Here is a 21732-nt window from a genome sequence, read left to right on the forward strand (position 1 = left end):
ACGGGCCTGGACATGTACTGGCTTAAGCAGTGGGACACGTCTGGCACTGCAGGATCTGAGTCCATGGTGGCGTAGTGTGTTACTTATGGTAGGCCTTGTTACATTGGTCCTAGCTCTCTGCAGTTCATTCACTAGGTCCCCCCGCGTGGTTCTGGGGTTTTTGCTCACCGTTCTTGTGATCATTCTGACCCCACGGGGTGGGATTTTGCGTGGAGCCCCAGATCGAGGGAGATTATCAGTGGTCTTGTATGTCTTCCATTTTCTAATTATTGCTCCCACTGTTGATTTCTTCACTCCAAGCTGGTTGGCTGTTGCAGATTCAGTCTTCCCAGCCTGGTGCAGGGCTACAATTTTGTTTCTGGTGTCCTTTCACAGCTCTTTGGTCTTCACCATAGTGGAGTTTGGAGTCAGACTGTTTGAGGGTGTGCACAGGTGTCTTTTGATACTGATAACAAGTTTAAACAGGTGCCATTACTACAGGTAATGAGTGGAGGAAAGAGGAGACTCTTAAAGAAGAAGTTACAGGTCTGTGAGAGCCAGAAATCTTGATTGTTTGTTTCTGACCAAATACTTATTTTCCACCATAATATGCAAATAAAATGTTAAAAAAACATACAATGTGATTTTCTGGATTTTTTTTTCTCAGTTTGTCCCCCATAGTTGAGGTCTACCTATGATGTAAATTACAGACGCCTCTCATCTTTTTAAGTGGTGGAACCTGCACTATTGCTGACTGACTAAATACTTTTTTGCCCCACTGTAACACTCCAAAAAAAGCATTTCTAAATTTGGCAGGGTTAAATTTCTCACCCATACTGTATTACGTAGTTTGGGCATTTCTATAATCTATAAAAATGAAAAAAGCATTAAAGAATTTTGAAGGCTTAAATTTCTCAGCAGTACAGTTTTCCATGGTCGGTGCTACATTTCTGTAAAATCTAATACTCCAAAAAGTGCTAAAAAAATTAGCTGGATGACGTTTCTCACCCATACACTATTCCTTGGTATTGGGTACATTTCTGTGATCTATAAAGCTAAAAAAAAGATTTAAATTTTTTTGCAAGTTTAAATTTCTCAGCCATACAGTATTACATGTTCTGTGGTACATATCTAACACTTCAAAAAATGGTTTAAAAATGAGTTGGATTACATTTCTCACCCATACCCTATTCTGTGGTCTGGGGTACATTTCTGTGTTATATAACACTACAAAAAATGTTTAATTTTTTTTTTCCTGTATTCAATTAGTCATCCATACAGTATAAGCATAGTGGGCAACAAAGATGTCAGAGCCACGCAAGACTCTCAACGGAGCAACAGGAGGAATATTGGAGCCAGAGGAAGCTGGCAGGATCCTGTGATCCGGATCTGGATGATTTCCTGAAACTACCAAGACCCAAACCATGCCGCATCCTTTAACGCTGGGGTTCTTGCCAATAGATCCAGGATCCAGGAACTGGTGACTGGAATGTGGTTTCTAGGCTGGTCGGAAGAGACAAAGAGGCGAGCCAGGACCAGGTCTGGAGAAATGTTATCAGGCCTACTATCTGCAAGGTACCGAAAATTTGTATCCCGCAAAGTAGTTGTTACTAATGACAGTCAGCGGAGAAGGGGGTCCATTGAAGAGGTTGGGACCCATCATCACATGTTGTTCAACCATTGGGCATTGGAGACGGAACACTTACCTCGAAGTCTGCAGGAGCTGACGGGTGGAACAAAGGTCAGGTTCTTCAAAATGAAGGGTCAACATTGCTATTATGTAGTGGGTGTGATACCAGAAGGAAGGGAGCATGATGAACCCTTCTTGAGGAATGAACAGGCCTGGGATAGACTCTTTGTGGTGGCTCAAGACAGGGCTACTACCACACCCGAGAGAGCGTACTGTCCTTGGGGTACCTCAGCTCCTATGTGGGAGCAGGTGATGGTGCAGGTGACACAGGAAGCTGTTGCCCATTTCTATATGTCAGGGGCCCCATCACTAGTGGAAGCCAGGTCACTTACAGCCCAGGGCTCCAGCAGAAGCAGGTGGAGGCAGTCACCCATGTCTCCTGAGGAAGGAAAAGAAGCAGAGACCTAAAGAGGATTACTCTCTTACCTTCCTTATAATTTTTTCCTGGCTTTGTACTTTGTGTAAAGCGTTTATGAGTGTAGGACTACAACAAGTACACTTTTAAAATATTTGAATGAGGCCTGCCAGTTGTTACCTTTCAGGGATCTATGGATGACCATCCTAATATTTTCATGGCTTTGCACTTTTTGAAAAGCCTTTATAAATGTACAAATACATAAGCTAGACTTCAAAATATTTAAGTTCCAAATTTATTTCTTGATTCAATTACATAGTGGACACGTGTTTCGGGCTTACTTGGGTCTCTCCCTAAGGTGGCTAGCATGTATGTATTGATTCAATTAGTCATCCATACAGTTTAACATAGTTATTAGTGAGTAGCCCAGCCAGGGCGTTGGGGTACTCGGTACCGGATCCAGTCTCAAGGGGGGATGTCACGGTGGCTGCGACCTGGTCTTTGGCCCTGAGGCTCAACATTAGAGGGGAACAGTCTTTAACCCCTCTGTGACCTTAGACGTACTATCCCGTCGAGGTGCCCTGGGCTTATCTAACCCTGGACGGGATAGTACGTCATAGCCGATTATCGCAGCTGACATCCGGCACTATGTGCCAGGAGCGGTCACGGACCGCCCCCGGCACATTAACCCCTGGCACACCGCGATCAAACATGATCGCGATGTGCCGGCGGTATAGGGAAGCTTCCCGCAGGGAGGGGGCTCCCTGCGGGCTTCCCTGAGCCCCCCGCAGCAACGCGATGTGATCGCGTTGCTGCGAGGGTCTCACCTCCCTCCCTGCTTCCTCCAGCCCGGGATCCAAGATGGCCGCGGATCCGGGTCCTGCAGGGAGGGAGGTGACTTCACAGAGCCTGCTCAGAGCAGGCACTGTGAAGGCTGCAGCGCTGCTAGTCAGATCAGTGATCTGACAGAGTGCTGTGCAAACTGTCAGATCACTGATCTGTGATGTCCCCACCTGGGACAAAGTAAAAAAGTGTGTAAAAGAAAATAAAAAAAAATATTCCAAAATAATGAAAAAAAAAAAAATATTATTCCCATAAATACATTTCTTCATCTAAATAAAAAAAAAAACCAATAAAAGTACACATATTTAGTATTGCCGCGTCCATAACGACCCGACCTATAAAACTGTCCCACTAGTTAACCCCTTCAGTAAACACCGTAAGAGAAAAAAAAAAAACGAGGCAAAAAACAACGCTTTATTATCATACCGCCGAACAAAAAGTGGAATAACACGCGATCAAAAGGACAGATATAAATAACCATGGTACCGCTGAAAGCGTCATATTGTCCCGCAAAAAACGAGCCACCATACAGCATCATCAGCAAAAAAATAAAAAAGTTATAGTCCTGAGAATAAAGCGATGCAAAAATAATTATTTTTTCTGTAAAATAGTTTTTATCGTATAAAAGCGCCAAACCATAAAAAAATGATATAAATGAGGTATCGCTGTAATCGTACTGACCCGAAGAATAAAACTGATTTATCAATTTTACCAAACGCGGAACGGTATAAACGTCTCCCCCAATAGAAATTCATGAATAGCTGGTTTTTGGTCATTCTTCCTCACAAAAATTGGAATAAAAAGCGATCAAAAAATGTCACATGCCCGAAAATGTTTTCAATAAAAACGTCAACTCGTCCCGCAAAAAACAAGACCTCACATGACTCTGTGGACCAAAATATGGAAAAATTATAGCTCTCAAAATGTGGTATTGCAAAAAATATTTTTTGCAATAAAAAGGGTCTTTCAGTGTGTGACGGCTGCCAATCATAAAAATCCGCTAAAAAACTCGCTATAAAAGTAAATCAAACCCCCCTTCATCACCTCCTTAGTTAGGGAAAAATAAAAAAAAATGTATTTATTTCCATTTTCCCATTAGGGCTAGGGTTAGGGCTAGGGTTAGGGCTAGGGTTAGGGCTAGGGCTAGGGTTAGGACTAGGGTTAGGGCTAGGGCTAGGGTTAGGGTTAGGGCTAGGGTTAGGGCTAGGGTTAGGGCTAGGGTTAGGGTTAGGGTTAGGGCTAGGGTTAGGGCTAGGATTAGGGCTAGGGTTAGGGCTAGGGTTAGGGCTAGGGTTAGGGTTAGGGCTAGGGTTAGGGTTGGGGCTACAGTTAGGGTTGGGGCTAAAGTTAGGGTTAGGGTTTAGATTACATTTACAGTTGGGAATAGGGTTGGGATTAGGGTTAGGGGTGTGTCAGGGTTAGAGGTGTGGTTAGGGTTACCGTTGGAATTAGGGTTAGGGGTGTGTTTAGATTAGGGTTTCAGTTATAATTGGGGGGTTTCCACTGTTTCGGCACATCAGGGGCTCTCCAAACACGACATGGCGTCCGATCTCAATTCCAGCCAATTCTGCGTTGAAAAAGTAAAACAGTGCTCCTTCCCTTCCGAGCTCTCCTGTGTGCCCAAACAGGGGTTTACCCTCACATATGGGGTATCAGCGTACTCAGGACAAATTGGACAACAACGTTTGTGGACCAATTTCTCCTGTTACCTTTGGGAAAATACAAAACTGGGGGCTAAAAAATAATTTTTGTGGGAAAACAAAAAGATTTTTTATTTTCACGGCTCTGCGTTATAAACTGTAGTGAAACACTTGGGGGTTCAAAGTTCTCACAAAACATCTACATAAGGTCATTGAGGGGTCTAGTTTCCAATATGGGGTCACTTGTGGGGGGTTTCTACTGTTTAGGTACATTAGGGGCTCTGCAAACGCAATGTGACGCCTGCAGACCAATCCATCTAAGTCTGCATTCCAAATGATGCTCCTTCCCTTCCGAGCCCTCCCATGCGCCCAAACGGTGGTTCCCCCCCACATATCGGGTATCAGCGTACTCAGGACAAATTGGTCAACAACATTTAGGGTCCAATTTCTCCTGCTAACCTTGGAAAAATACAAAACTGGGGGCTAAAATACAATTTTTGTGGAAAAAAAATATTTTTTATTTGCACGGCTCTGCGTTATAAACTGTAGTGAAATACTTGGGGGTTCAAAGCTCTCACAACACATCAAGATGAGTTCCTTAGGGTGTCTACTTTCCAAAATGGTGTCACTTGTGGGGGGTTTCTACTGTTTAGGTACATTAGGGGCTCTGCAAACGCAATGTGACGCCTGCAGACCATTCCATCTAAGTCTGCATTCCAAATGGCGCTCCTTCCCTTCCGAGCCCTCCCATGCGCCCAAACGGTGGTTCCCCCCCACATATGGGGTATCCGCATACTCAGGACAAATTGGACAACAACTTTTGGGGTCCAATTTATCCTGTTACCCTAGGGAAAATACAAAACTGGGGGCTAAAAAATAATTTTTGTGGGAAAAAAATTTTGTTTTATTTTTATGGCTCTGCATTATAAACTTCTGTGAAGCCCTTGGTGGGTCAAAGTGCTCACCACACATCCAGATAAGTTCCTTAGGGGGTCTACTTTCCAAAATGGTGTCACTTGTGGGGGGTTTCAATGTTTAGGCACATCAGTGGCTCTCCAAACGCAACATGGCATCCCATCTCAATTCCTGTCAATTTTGCATTGAAAAGTCAAAAGGCGCTCCTTCCCTTCCGAGCTCTCCCATGCGCCCAAACAGTGGTTTACTGCCACATATGGGGTATCAGCATACTCAGGACAAATTGGACAACAACTTTTGAGGTCCAATTTCTTCTCTTACCCTTGGAAAAATAAAAAATTGGGGGCAAAAATATAATTTTAGTGAAAAAATATGATTTTTTATTTTTACGGTTCTGCATTATAAACTTCTGTGAAGCACTTGGTGGGTCAAAGTGCTCACCACACCTCTAGATAAGTTCCTTAGGGGGTCTACTTTCCAAAATGGTGTCACTTGTGGGGGGTTTCAATGTTTAGGCACATCAGTGGCTCTCCAAACGCAACATGGTGTCCCATCTCAATTTCTGTCAATTTTGCATTGAAAAGTCAAACGGCGCTCCTTCCCTTCCGAACTCTCCCATGCGCCCAAACAGTGGTTTACTGCCACATATGGGGTATCAGCGTACTCAGGACAAATTGGACAACAACTTTTGAGGTCCAATTTCTTCTCTTACCCTTGGAAAAATAAAAAATTGGGGGCAAAAATATAATTTTTGTGAAAAAATATGATTTTTTCTTTTTACGGTTCTGCATTATAAAATTCTGTGAAGCACTTGGTGGGTCAAAGTGCTCACCACACATCCAGATAAGTTCCTTAGAGGGTCTACTTTCCAAAATGGTGTCACTTGTGGGGGGTTTCAATGTTTAGGCACATCAGTGGCTCTCCAAACGCAACATGGCGTCCCATCTCAATTCCTGTCAATTTTGCATTGAAAAGTCAAAAGGCGCTTCTTCCCTTCCGAGCTCTCCCATGCGCCCAAACAGTGGTTTACTGCCACATATGGGGTATCAGCATACTCAGGACAAATTGGACAACAACTTTTGAGGTCCAATTTCTTCTCTTACCCTTGGAAAAATAAAAAATTGGGGGCAAAAATATAATTTTAGTGAAAAAATATGATTTTTTATTTTTACGGTTCTGCATTATAAACTTCTGTGAAGCACTTGGTGGGTCAAAGTGCTCACCACACCTCTAGATAAGTTCCTTAGGGGGTCTACTTTCCAAAATGGTGTCACTTGTGGGGGGTTTCAATGTTTAGGCACATCAGTGGCTCTCCAAACGCAACATGGTGTCCCATCTCAATTTCTGTCAATTTTGCATTGAAAAGTCAAACGGCGCTCCTTCCCTTCCGAACTCTCCCATGCGCCCAAACAGTGGTTTACTGCCACATATGGGGTATCAGCGTACTCAGGACAAATTGGACAACAACTTTTGAGGTCCAATTTCTTCTCTTACCCTTGGAAAAATAAAAAATTGGGGGCAAAAATATAATTTTTGTGAAAAAATATGATTTTTTCTTTTTACGGTTCTGCATTATAAACTTCTGTGAAGCACTTGGTGGGTCAAAGTGCTCACCACACATCCAGATAAGTTCCTTAGAGGGTCTACTTTCCAAAATGGTGTCACTTGTGGGGGGTTTCAATGTTTAGGCACATCAGTGGCTCTCCAAACGCAACATGGCGTCCCATCTCAATTCCTGTCAATTTTGCATTGAAAAGTCAAACGGCGCTCCTTCCCTTCCGAGCTCTCCCATGCGCCCAAACAGTGGTTTACTGCCACATATGGGGTATCAGCGTACTCAGGACAAATTGGACAACAACTTTTGGGGTCCATTTTCTCCTGTTACCCTTGGTAAAATAAAACAAATTGGAGCTGAAGTAAATTTTTTGTGTAAAAAAGTTAAATGTTCATTTTCATTTAAACATTCCAAAAATTCCTATTAAACACCTGAAGGGTTAATAAACTTCTTGAATGTGGTTTTGAGCACCTTGAGGGGTGCAGATTTTAGAATGGTGTCACACTTGGGCATTTTCTATCATATAGACCCCTCAAAATGACTTCAAATGAGACGTGGTCCCTAAAAAAAAATGGTGTTGTAAAAATGAGAAATTGCTGGTCAACTTTTAACCCTTATAACTCCCTAACAAAAAAAAATTTGGTTCCAAAATTATGCTGATGTAAAGGAGACATGTGGGAAATGTTACTTATTAAGTATTTTGGAAACAGGAACACATGGGCTACTTGCACAGTGAACAAGTCTGTATGATCATGTTCACGCACCACCAAGAAACCTGAAGACACAAAAGATAATAGTAAAACCAAAAACACTCAGTTTGAAAAAATGTTGCAGTAATCCGCAAGTGCTAGTAAAAGATGTAAAAAACAGGGTATTTGGTTGATACGTTTTTTGCAAAAAATGTATACTAAGCTGCTCTACCAATCTTCACGGTATACCCTTATCAGAGCAGTCCTAACTAATGTATGCAATCCCTATCTGATGTATTTAAAAACCTGATCATCTGTATATAACCTGTGTGAACAGGGTTCAGAGAGGAAAAATCCATGTGTGCATACAGGGTAGAACAGCTTTTGTGCAGATAGCCCAAGAGGAGTGGTGGAACTCCCCAGTCTTGTAGACACAAGAGAACAATTATGGAAACAGGAACACATGGGCTACTTGCACAGTGAACAAGTCTGTATGATCATGTTCACACACCACCAAGAAACCTGAAGACACAAAAGAGAATAGTAAAACCAAAAACACTCAGTTTGAAAAAATGTTGCAGTAATCCGCAAGTGCTAGTAAAAGATGTAAAAAACAGGGTATTTGGTTGATACGTTTTTTGCAAAAAATGTATACTAAGCTGCTCTACCAATCTTCACGGTATACCCTTATCAGAGCAGTCCTAACTAATGTATGCAATCCCTATCTGATGTATTTAAAAACCTGATCATCTGTATATAACCTGTGTGAACAGGGTTCAGAGAGGAAAAATCCATGTGTGCATACAGGGTAGAACAGCTTTTGTGCAGATTGCGGATTACTGCAACATTTTTTCAAACTGAGTGTTTTTGGTTTTACTATTCTCTTTTGTGTCTTCAGGTTTCTTGGTGGTGTGTGAACATGATCATACAGACTTGTTCACCGTGCAAGTAGCCCATGTGTTCCTGTTTCCATAATTGTTCTCTTGTGTCTACAAGACTGGGGAGTTCCACCACTCCTCTTGGGCTATCTGCACAAAAGCTGTTCTACCCTGTATGCACACATGGATTTTTCCTCTCTGAACCCTGTTCACACAGGTTATATACAGATGATCAGGTTTTTAAATACATCAGATAGGGATTGCATACATTAGTTAGGACTGCTCTGATAAGGGTATACCGTGAAGATTGGTAGAGCAGCTTAGTATACATTTTTTGCAAAAAACGTATCAACCAAATACCCTGTTTTTTACATCTTTTACTAGCACTTGCGGATTACTGCAACATTTTTTCAAACTGAGTGTTTTTGGTTTTACTATTCTCTTTTGTGTCTTCAGGTTTCTTGGTGGTGTGTGAACATGATCATACAGACTTGTTCACTGTGCAAGTAGCCCATGTGTTCCTGTTTCCATAATTGTTCTCTTGTGTCTACAAGACTGGGGAGTTCCACCACTCCTCTTGGGCTATCTGCACAAACGCTGTTCTACCCTGTATGCACACATGGATTTTTCCTCTCTGAACCCTGTTCACACAGGTTATATACAGATGATCAGGTTTTTAAATACATCAGATAGGGATTGCATACATTAGTTAGGACTGCTCTGATAAGGGTATACCGTGAAGATTGGTAGAGCAGCTTAGTATACATTTTTTGCAAAAAACGTATCAACCAAATACCCTGTTTTTTACATCTTTTACTAGCACTTGCGGATTACTGCAACATTTTTTCAAACTGAGTGTTTTTGGTTTTACTATTCTCTTTTGTGTCTTCAGGTTTCTTGGTGGTGTGTGAACATGATCATACAGACTTGTTCACTGTGCAAGTAGCCCATGTGTTCCTGTTTCCATAATTGTTCTCTTGTGTCTACAAGACTGGGGAGTTCCACCACTCCTCTTGGGCTATCTGCACAAAAGCTGTTCTACCCTGTATGCACACATGGATTTTTCCTCTCTGAACCCTGTTCACACAGGTTATATACAGATGATCAGGTTTTTAAATACATCAGATAGGGATTGCATACATTAGTTAGGACTGCTCTGATAAGGGTATACCGTGAAGATTGGTAGAGCAGCTTAGTATACATTTTTTGCAAAAAATGTATCAACCAAATACCCTGTTTTTTACATCTTTTACTAGCACTTGCGGATTACTGCAACATTTTTTCAAACTGAGTGTTTTTGGTTTTACTATTCTCTTTTGTGTCTTCAGGTTTCTTGGTGGTGTGTGAACATGATCATACAGACTTGTTCACTGTGCAAGTAGCCCATGTGTTCCTGTTTCCATAATTGTTCTCTTGTGTCTACAAGACTGGGGAGTTCCACCACTCCTCTTGGGCTATCTGCACAAAAGCTGTTCTACCCTGTATGCACACATGGATTTTTCCTCTCTGAACCCTGTTCACACAGGTTATATACAGATGATCAGGTTTTTAAATACATCAGATAGGGATTGCATACATTAGTTAGGACTGCTCTGATAAGGGTATACCGTGAAGATTGGTAGAGCAGCTTAGTATACATTTTTTGCAAAAAACGTATCAACCAAATACCCTGTTTTTTACATCTTTTACTAGCACTTGCGGATTACTGCAACATTTTTTCAAACTGAGTGTTTTTGGTTTTACTATTCTCTTTTGTGTCTTCAGGTTTCTTGGTGGTGTGTGAACATGATCATACAGACTTGTTCACTGTGCAAGTAGCCCATGTGTTCCTGTTTCCATAATTGTTCTCTTGTGTCTACAAGACTGGGGAGTTCCACCACTCCTCTTGGGCTATCTGCACAAAAGCTGTTCTACCCTGTATGCACACATGGATTTTTCCTCTCTGAACCCTGTTCACACAGGTTATATACAGATGATCAGGTTTTTAAATACATCAGATAGGGATTGCATACATTAGTTAGGACTGCTCTGATAAGGGTATACCGTGAAGATTGGTAGAGCAGCTTAGTATACATTTTTTGCAAAAAACGTATCAACCAAATACCCTGTTTTTTACATCTTTTACTAGCACTTGCGGATTACTGCAACAGTTTTTCAAACTGAGTGTTTTTGGTTTTACTATTCTCTTTTGTGTCTTCAGGTTTCTTGGTGGTGTGTGAACATGATCATACAGACTTGTTCACTGTGCAAGTAGCCCATGTGTTCCTGTTTCCATAATTGTTCTCTTGTGTCTACAAGACTGGGGAGTTCCACCACTCCTCTTGGGCTATCTGCACAAAAGCTGTTCTACCCTGTATGCACACATGGATTTTTCCTCTCTGAACCCTGTTCACACAGGTTATATACAGATGATCAGGTTTTTAAATACATCAGATAGGGATTGCATACATTAGTTAGGACTGCTCTGATAAGGGTATACCGTGAAGATTGGTAGAGCAGCTTAGTATACATTTTTTGCAAAAAACGTATCAACCAAATACCCTGTTTTTTACATCTTTTACTAGCACTTGCGGATTACTGCAACATTTTTTCAAACTGAGTGTTTTTGGTTTTACTATTCTCTTTTGTGTCTTCAGGTTTCTTGGTGGTGTGTGAACATGATCATACAGACTTGTTCACTGTGCAAGTAGCCCATGTGTTCCTGTTTCCATAATTGTTCTCTTGTGTCTACAAGACTGGGGAGTTCCACCACTCCTCTTGGGCTATCTGCACAAAAGCTGTTCTACCCTGTATGCACACATGGATTTTTCCTCTCTGAACCCTGTTCACACAGGTTATATACAGATGATCAGGTTTTTAAATACATCAGATAGGGATTGCATACATTAGTTAGGACTGCTCTGATAAGGGTATACCGTGAAGATTGGTAGAGCAGCTTAGTATACATTTTTTGCAAAAAACGTATCAACCAAATACCCTGTTTTTTACATCTTTTACTAGCACTTGCGGATTACTGCAACATTTTTTCAAACTGAGTGTTTTTGGTTTTACTATTCTCTTTTGTGTCTTCAGGTTTCTTGGTGGTGTGTGAACATGATCATACAGACTTGTTCACTGTGCAAGTAGCCCATGTGTTCCTGTTTCCATAATTGTTCTCTTGTGTCTACAAGACTGGGGAGTTCCACCACTCCTCTTGGGCTATCTGCACAAAAGCTGTTCTACCCTGTATGCACACATGGATTTTTCCTCTCTGAACCCTGTTCACACAGGTTATATACAGATGATCAGGTTTTTAAATACATCAGATAGGGATTGCATACATTAGTTAGGACTGCTCTGATAAGGGTATACCGTGAAGATTGGTAGAGCAGCTTAGTATACATTTTTTGCAAAAAATGTATCAACCAAATACCCTGTTTTTTACATCTTTTACTAGCACTTGCGGATTACTGCAACATTTTTTCAAACTGAGTGTTTTTGGTTTTACTATTCTCTTTTGTGTCTTCAGGTTTCTTGGTGGTGTGTGAACATGATCATACAGACTTGTTCACTGTGCAAGTAGCCCATGTGTTCCTGTTTCCATAATTGTTCTCTTGTGTCTACAAGACTGGGGAGTTCCACCACTCCTCTTGGGCTATCTGCACAAAAGCTGTTCTACCCTGTATGCACACATGGATTTTTCCTCTCTGAACCCTGTTCAGACAGGTTATATACAGATGATCAGGTTTTTAAATACATCAGATAGGGATTGCATACATTAGTTAGGACTGCTCTGATAAGGGTATACCGTGAAGATTGGTAGAGCAGCTTAGTATACATTTTTTGCAAAAAACGTATCAACCAAATACCCTGTTTTTTACATCTTTTACTAGCACTTGCGGATTACTGCAACATTTTTTCAAACTGAGTGTTTTTGGTTTTACTATTCTCTTTTGTGTCTTCAGGTTTCTTGGTGGTGTGTGAACATGATCATACAGACTTGTTCACTGTGCAAGTAGCCCATGTGTTCCTGTTTCCATAATTGTTCTCTTGTGTCTACAAGACTGGGGAGTTCCACCACTCCTCTTGGGCTATCTGCACAAAAGCTGTTCTACCCTGTATGCACACATGGATTTTTCCTCTCTGAACCCTGTTCACACAGGTTATATACAGATGATCAGGTTTTTAAATACATCAGATAGGGATTGCATACATTAGTTAGGACTGCTCTGATAAGGGTATACCGTGAAGATTGGTAGAGCAGCTTAGTATACATTTTTTGCAAAAAACGTATCAACCAAATACCCTGTTTTTTACATCTTTTACTAGCACTTGCGGATTACTGCAACATTTTTTCAAACTGAGTGTTTTTGGTTTTACTATTCTCTTTTGTGTCTTCAGGTTTCTTGGTGGTGTGTGAACATGATCATACAGACTTGTTCACTGTGCAAGTAGCCCATGTGTTCCTGTTTCCATAATTGTTCTCTTGTGTCTACAAGACTGGGGAGTTCCACCACTCCTCTTGGGCTATCTGCACAAAAGCTGTTCTACCCTGTATGCACACATGGATTTTTCCTCTCTGAACCCTGTTCACACAGGTTATATACAGATGATCAGGTTTTTAAATACATCAGATAGGGATTGCATACATTAGTTAGGACTGCTCTGATAAGGGTATACCGTGAAGATTGGTAGAGCAGCTTAGTATACATTTTTTGCAAAAAACGTATCAACCAAATACCCTGTTTTTTACATCTTTTACTAGCACTTGCGGATTACTGCAACATTTTTTCAAACTGAGTGTTTTTGGTTTTACTATTCTCTTTTGTGTCTTCAGGTTTCTTGGTGGTGTGTGAACATGATCATACAGACTTGTTCACTGTGCAAGTAGCCCATGTGTTCCTGTTTCCATAATTGTTCTCTTGTGTCTACAAGACTGGGGAGTTCCACCACTCCTCTTGGGCTATCTGCACAAAAGCTGTTCTACCCTGTATGCACACATGGATTTTTCCTCTCTGAACCCTGTTCACACAGGTTATATACAGATGATCAGGTTTTTAAATACATCAGATAGGGATTGCATACATTAGTTAGGACTGCTCTGATAAGGGTATACCGTGAAGATTGGTAGAGCAGCTTAGTATACATTTTTTGCAAAAAACGTATCAACCAAATACCCTGTTTTTTACATCTTTTACTAGCACTTGCGGATTACTGCAACATTTTTTCAAACTGAGTGTTTTTGGTTTTACTATTCTCTTTTGTGTCTTCAGGTTTCTTGGTGGTGTGTGAACATGATCATACAGACTTGTTCACTGTGCAAGTAGCCCATGTGTTCCTGTTTCCATAATTGTTCTCTTGTGTCTACAAGACTGGGGAGTTCCACCACTCCTCTTGGGCTATCTGCACAAAAGCTGTTCTACCCTGTATGCACACATGGATTTTTCCTCTCTGAACCCTGTTCACACAGGTTATATACAGATGATCAGGTTTTTAAATACATCAGATAGGGATTGCATACATTAGTTAGGACTGCTCTGATAAGGGTATACCGTGAAGATTGGTAGAGCAGCTTAGTATACATTTTTTGCAAAAAACGTATCAACCAAATACCCTGTTTTTTACATCTTTTACTAGCACTTGCGGATTACTGCAACATTTTTTCAAACTGAGTGTTTTTGGTTTTACTATTCTCTTTTGTGTCTTCAGGTTTCTTGGTGGTGTGTGAACATGATCATACAGACTTGTTCACTGTGCAAGTAGCCCATGTGTTCCTGTTTCCATAATTGTTCTCTTGTGTCTACAAGACTGGGGAGTTCCACCACTCCTCTTGGGCTATCTGCACAAAAGCTGTTCTACCCTGTATGCACACATGGATTTTTCCTCTCTGAACCCTGTTCACACAGGTTATATACAGATGATCAGGTTTTTAAATACATCAGATAGGGATTGCATACATTAGTTAGGACTGCTCTGATAAGGGTATACCGTGAAGATTGGTAGAGCAGCTTAGTATACATTTTTTGCAAAAAACGTATCAACCAAATACCCTGTTTTTTACATCTTTTACTAGCACTTGCGGATTACTGCAACATTTTTTCAAACTGAGTGTTTTTGGTTTTACTATTCCCTTTTGTGTCTTCAGGTTTCTTGGTGGTGTGTGAACATGATCATACAGACTTGTTCACTGTGCAAGTAGCCCATGTGTTCCTGTTTCCATAATTGTTCTCTTGTGTCTACAAGACTGGGGAGTTCCACCACTCCTCTTGGGCTATCTGCACAAAAGCTGTTCTACCCTGTATGCACACATGGATTTTTCCTCTCTGAACCCTGTTCACACAGGTTATATACAGATGATCAGGTTTTTAAATACATCAGATAGGGATTGCATACATTAGTTAGGACTGCTCTGATAAGGGTATACCGTGAAGATTGGTAGAGCAGCTTAGTATACATTTTTTGCAAAAAACGTATCAACCAAATACCCTGTTTTTTACATCTTTTACTAGCACTTGCGGATTACTGCAACATTTTTTCAAACTGAGTGTTTTTGGTTTTACTATTCTCTTTTGTGTCTTCAGGTTTCTTGGTGGTGTGTGAACATGATCATACAGACTTGTTCACTGTGCAAGTAGCCCATGTGTTCCTGTTTCCATAATTGTTCTCTTGTGTCTACAAGACTGGGGAGTTCCACCACTCCTCTTGGGCTATCTGCAAAAAAGCTGTTCTACCCTGTATGCACACATGGATTTTTCCTCTCTGAACCCTGTTCACACAGGTTATATACAGATGATCAGGTTTTTAAATACATCAGATAGGGATTGCATACATTAGTTAGGACTGCTCTGATAAGGGTATACCGTGAAGATTGGTAGAGCAGCTTAGTATACATTTTTTGCAAAAAACGTATCAACCAAATACCCTGTTTTTTACATCTTTTACTAGCACTTGCGGATTACTGCAACATTTTTTCAAACTGAGTGTTTTTGGTTTTACTATTCTCTTTTGTGTCTTCAGGTTTCTTGGTGGTGTGTGAACATGATCATACAGACTTGTTCACTGTGCAAGTAGCCCATGTGTTCCTGTTTCCATAATTGTTCTCTTGTGTCTACAAGACTGGGGAGTTCCACCACTCCTCTTGGGCTATCTGCACAAAAGCTGTTCTACCCTGTATGCACACATGGATTTTTCCTCTCTGAACCCTGTTCACACAGGTTATATACAGATGATCAGGTTTTTAAATACATCAGATAGGGATTGCATACATTAGTTAGGACTGCTCTGATAAGGGTATACCGTGAAGATTGGTAGAGCAGCTTAGTATACATTTTTTGCAAAAAACGTATCAACCAAATACCCTGTTTTTTACATCTTTTACTAGCACTTGCGGATTACTGCAACATTTTTTCAAACTGAGTGTTTTTGGTTTTACTATTCTCTTTTGTGTCTTCAGGTTTCTTGGTGGTGTGTGAACATGATCATACAGACTTGTTCACTGTGCAAGTAGCCCATGTGTTCCTGTTTCCATAATTGTTCTCTTGTGTCTACAAGACTGGGGAGTTCCACCACTCCTCTTGGGCTATCTGCACAAAAGCTGTTCTACCCTGTATGCACACATGGATTTTTCCTCTCTGAACCCTGTTCACACAGGTTATATACAGATGATCAGGTTTTTAAATACATCAGATAGGGATTGCATACATTAGTTAGGACTGCTCTGATAAGGGTATACCGTGAAGATTGGTAGAGCAGCTTAGTATACATTTTTTGCAAAAAACGTATCAACCAAATACCCTGTTTTTTACATCTTTTACTAGCACTTGCGGATTACTGCAACATTTTTTCAAACTGAGTGTTTTTGGTTTTACTATTCTCTTTTGTGTCTTCAGGTTTCTTGGTGGTGTGTGAACATGATCATACAGACTTGTTCACTGTGCAAGTAGCCCATGTGTTCCTGTTTCCATAATTGTTCTCTTGTGTCTACAAGACTGGGGAGTTCCACCACTCCTCTTGGGCTATCTGCACAAAAGCTGTTCTACCCTGTATGCACACATGGATTTTTCCTCTCTGAACCCTGTTCACACAGGTTATATACAGATGATCAGGTTTTTAAATACATCAGATAGGGATTGCATACATTAGTTAGGACTGCTCTGATAAGGGTATACCGTGAAGATTGGTAGAGCAGCTTAGTATACATTTTTTGCAAAAAACGTATCAACCAAATACCCTGTTTTTTACATCTTTTACTAGCACTTGCGGATTACTGCAACATTTTTTCAAACTGAGTGTTTTTGGTTTTACTATTCTCTTTTGTGTCTTCAGGTTTCTTGGTGGTGTGTGAACATGATCATACAGACTTGTTCACTGTGCAAGTAGCCCATGTGTTCCTGTTTCCATAATTGTTCTCTTGTGTCTACAAGACTGGGGAGTTCCACCACTCCTCTTGGGCTATCTGCACAAAAGCTGTTCTACCCTGTATGCACACATGGATTTTTCCTCTCTGAACCCTGTTCACACAGGTTATATACAGATGATCAGGTTTTTAAATACATCAGATAGGGATTGCATACATTAGTTAGGACTGCTCTGATAAGGGTATACCGTGAAGATTGGTAGAGCAGCTTAGTATACATTTTTTGCAAAAAACGTATCAACCAAATACCCTGTTTTTTACATCTTTTACTAGCACTTGCGGATTACTGCAACATTTTTTCAAACTGAGTGTTTTTGGTTTTACTATTCTCTTTTGTGTCTTCAGGTTTCTTGGTGGTGTGTGAACATGATCATACAGACTTGTTCACTGTGCAAGTAGCCCATGTGTTCCTGTTTCCATAATTGTTCTCTTGTGTCTACAAGACTGGGGAGTTCCACCACTCCTCTTGGGCTATCTGCACAAAAGCTGTTCTACCCTGTATGCACACATGGATTTTTCCTCTCTGAACCCTGTTCACACAGGTTATATACAGATGATCAGGTTTTTAAATACATCAGATAGGGATTGCATACATTAGTTAGGACTGCTCTGATAAGGGTATACCGTGAAGATTGGTAGAGCAGCTTAGTATACATTTTTTGCAAAAAACGTATCAACCAAATACCCTGTTTTTTACATCTTTTACTAGCACTTGCGGATTACTGCAACATTTTTTCAAACTGAGTGTTTTTGGTTTTACTATTCTCTTCTGTGTCTTCTTTTATTAAGTATTTTGTGTGACATATCTCTGTGATTTAATTGCATAAAAATTCAAAGTTTGAAAATTGCGAAATTTTCAAAATTTTCGCCAAATTTCCATTTTTTTCACAAATAAACGCAGGTACTATCAAAGAAATTTTACCACTATCATGAAGTACAATATGTCACGAGAAAACAATGTCAGAATCACCAGGATCCGTTGAAGCGTTCCAGAGTTATAACCTCATAAAGGGACAGTGGTCAGAATTGTAAAAATTGGCCTGGTCATTGACGTGCAAACCACCCTTGGGGGTAAAGGGGTTAAAGGGGAAAATGTTCAAAGTATGTCGTGACACCTCCTGTGGTGTTCGGTCAGCAGTAGGACCGGCACTGCATTGAAGGGGGTCCATGGGGGTTGTTATTCCAGCACGGATGGTACACTTCCCACAGGTGATTCGGAGTCCCAGAGGTCCTATGGTGTAAGGCGTGGATGGTATGTGACAATGAATAAATGGAGGAGACAAGTTGTAAGTCTTTACCTGGTTTACTGCAAATGGTAGGCCACAGTCCAGGGTACAGGCAAGGGTGATGGTGATCCGGCCGGCTCAGAGGCAACAGATAGTTCCCTTTTCCAGTAGAGGTCCGTGAGTCTTTCCAACTAGTGCCTGCTGTAAATGAAGTCCTGCTACCTGAAGCTTTCTGCAGAGTCCTTCAGTGTCCCCCTGGGATAGGAATCAGCACGACGGGCAGCTTGAGCCGTTTTACAGAGACTCTATAATGCCCCTGGCTCCTCAGGTGCTGCTGCGTCTCAGGTGTGGTGTGGGCCAATCACATAAAGTTCTTAGTCCTCTGGTTCTGCCAAGTGTCGTACAGTTCCACTAAGGCATCGGGCTCCCGGTACCCGGCTTCTGCGTTATGGCTCTGATGGTGTCCGGTCACAGTTCCCCTCTGAGCCCTGTTCCTCTCCTGTGCTCCTTCCCTTCAGGCTTCTCCACATAAAACAACCCTTCAGGTTCTCTCACTCGTTCCAGAGGCTTCAGCTCCCTTGTCGCTGCCAGGCCTCTCCATCTGCACTCAGTTCCAGACTTCCTTCTACTTCAAAGTCTCTCACTAACTAACTAGCTCCTCCTCCAGGTCAGGTACATATAGCTTAGGGAAGCTCCCCTGAATCCGGGTCCTGAGCTCCCCTCCTGGCCAGGATTCAGAATGTGTTGCATGTGTGTGCCTTACCTGGTGAATAGAATTCCATTGCCTCTTAGCATGAAGGAAAAGCAACATCACTGTAGCAATCGGTTACCTAGGGTGCTACATTGGTACATTACGGTGGTATGTAAAACTCCCAAAAAGTGTTAAAAAATGTTGCTGGGTTAATTTTCTCACCCACATATACTGTTCCGTGGTCTGGGTAAATTTCTGTGATATCTAACTCTCCAAAAAAGTTCAAAAATTTATATGGATTCAATTAGTCATTTATACAGTATTGCATGATCTAAGATACATTTCGGGGTATACAACACTCCCAAAAAGCGTTTAATATGTATCTGGATTAAATTAGTTATCCATAGAGTATACCCTGTTCTGAAGTACATTTTGTTGGTACATCACACTCCAAAAAATGGATAAAAAATATATTGGTATTATATTGCTCACCCATAGAGTATTATGTGTTTTGGGAACATTTCAGTGGTATTTAACTCTCCCAAAAATTGTTAAAAAAAATTATCAGTATTAGATCATCCACACAGTATTACTTGTTCTTGGGTACATTTTGGTGGTATGTAACTTTCAAGAAAATTGATAAAAAATGTATTATATGTTTTGGGGTACAATTCGGTGGTATCTAATCCTCCTAAAAATTGTTAAAAATGTATCTGTATTATATTGCTCATCCATAGAGTATTATGTATTCTTGGGTACATTACGTTGGTATACAACTGTGAAAAACTTGTTAATAAATTTATCAGCATTATATTGCTCATCCATTCAGTATAATGTGTACTTGGGTACATTTTGTTGGTATATAACATGCAAAAAAAATTCTAAAATGTTTTACTGAATCAATTAGTCATCCATACAGTTTGATGTGTTTTGTGTAAAATTACAGTGGATTAAAAAATTTACAAACTGCAAGTCCTGGTACAGTTTGACTATTGTCAAATATACTCTACAACTTGCTTTGTGTGAATTTTCTTTGGTTTGAACTAAAATCCAAAATCTGGCTGTAGAAATTTGGTTGGTCAAAAATTGACTTTTTTTTACAACACAGATATTTTGTTTGCTTTTAGAACAATTTTTTCAGTAAAAGATATTTCATTTCTTGCAAACTGGAGCTGTGGTGCTTCAGACCACATGGCCCCTTCAGACGTTCTGACCCTCTAGGTCTGTCTGTTCTCTTCTGTCTCTCTCACTTTTCTGAACTGAAACTGAACTCTTTCCCTCCAGATCAGGATGTATTTATAGGGGAGTTCACCTTAAACAGGATTAGAGCTCACTCTTCTGGCCTGGAGTGTGAAAATGTTGTATACATTGTGGTTACCTGATAAAAGATCTCCTTCATTGCTTCTAAATGTAACATCACTCTCTCCGTGAGGAAAGCAATGTCACTGTGACGACCAGGACCCTGGGGCGTCACACTCCCCCCCGTTAAATCCAGTACTCCCGGACTGGGAAAAGAAAACAACAGATTACAGGTTAAATAATGCAAACATTTTGAAAAACATTTGAACAATTATAAAACTTTGGCTTCCCTTTATGCGAGGTATTGATGCTTAAACATTGCAAAAACAAGTTTATAAAAGTACATCTTTTGTTGTCTTTGGTCCGTAGAAACAAAGAAAGGCTCTACCCACGCCGGCAAAGTGGGCAGAACCAGGGTGCACCTTGAGTGTGCCAAACTATTTGCAATGAAATTTGGATAATCACTGTCCATTACCTCACTGTCCATAGAAACCTGTAACAAATGTAAGCAAGCAATTTAAACAAATAATAGCAATTATTGACATTTTTAGTCCCTGTAAAGAACTGGGATTTGACCTTTGGTACTACGAGTAGACCTGCGTGGTTCCTGATCTAACATGTCTGCTGTTACTGTAGTGGACCCACTAGTGTGTGTACTACTTGTAGGCCTGCATTGTATTGGCAAACTGGGCAAGCATCTGTGTCTTCTTTGATTCACAATAGGTATGACAGATTCACCAACAGCAGAGGGTGGATTCTCTGGTTCCACTGCTGGGGTGAAGTTTGCTGCTTCAACCTGTTGGTGCAGAGTCTCTTCTGGTTCAGGATGGTCTGGAATCACATTTTGTTGTGGTATTTCCAGATGGGGAAAAGTCAAGACAGGTATCACTATGGCCTGATGCACTTGAGTCCAAGACTGGGGAAAATCTCCAAGAACGGTGTCAATTCTCTTTTCTTCTTCTTCCATGGGTGGAGATGTTCCTGTGTCTGTTTCTTTGTTCCTCAGATTATCAGGGCATACTTTGAGATAGTCTCTGGATACTGCAGTTGAAGTTTCTCGTCCATTTTTACTGATAAGGCAAACTTTTGTGTTGTCGAAGTTTGAAGGTAGGATAGTATACGTTTCTTCTTCCCACTGGTCGTCAAGTTTGTGCAGCCTTCTTTTACATTTGAGCACTTGTTCTCCTGGTGACAAGGGTGTAATAAGATTATGCTAATGTTCTATGGAGACCGATGACGTGAGTCAGAATGACGACAAACACGGTATATCACAGTTCAAGATATATATATACTGTATATACTGTAGGAAGATGAACTTCAGAAAACTGATTCAAACTGCAGCTTTACAGATAAGCAAGTAGTAAACAGTCTCAAGAATATGCAGATATTAGAAGTACAGACCGAGGGTGCAAGTACAAGTCCAGCAATGCAGTATCCAGAGGTCAGAGTCCAGGCTGGCTCCTAGCAGAGGGGCAGACCGTAGCAGAGGTGGGTGCAGAGCAGGTGAAGAGTAACAGAGTCTTTCCGGTGGTACGTAGATCCAGAAGCAAGCGGGGTATCCCGAGGAGTAGAAGAAC

General features: G+C 40.9%; 1 protein-coding gene across 2 annotated transcripts in view; it reads right to left on the bottom strand.

Annotated features, from left to right (window-relative positions):
- Nucleotides 1-20343, bottom strand: part of LOC138657970 (acyl-coenzyme A thioesterase THEM4-like) — a 37583-nt gene extending 17240 nt beyond the window's left edge. For both annotated transcript variants that reach the window (XM_069745558.1, XM_069745557.1), the window contains exon 1: nucleotides 20235-20343. The gene's annotated coding sequence lies outside the window, so the exon portion shown is untranslated. The remainder of the gene's footprint in view (nucleotides 1-20234) is intronic.
- Between the last annotated feature and the right edge of the window lie 1389 nt (nucleotides 20344-21732).

This window comes from Ranitomeya imitator, chromosome 1, assembly GCF_032444005.1.
Source record: "Ranitomeya imitator isolate aRanImi1 chromosome 1, aRanImi1.pri, whole genome shotgun sequence".
Classification (NCBI taxonomy): domain Eukaryota; kingdom Metazoa; phylum Chordata; class Amphibia; order Anura; family Dendrobatidae; genus Ranitomeya; species Ranitomeya imitator.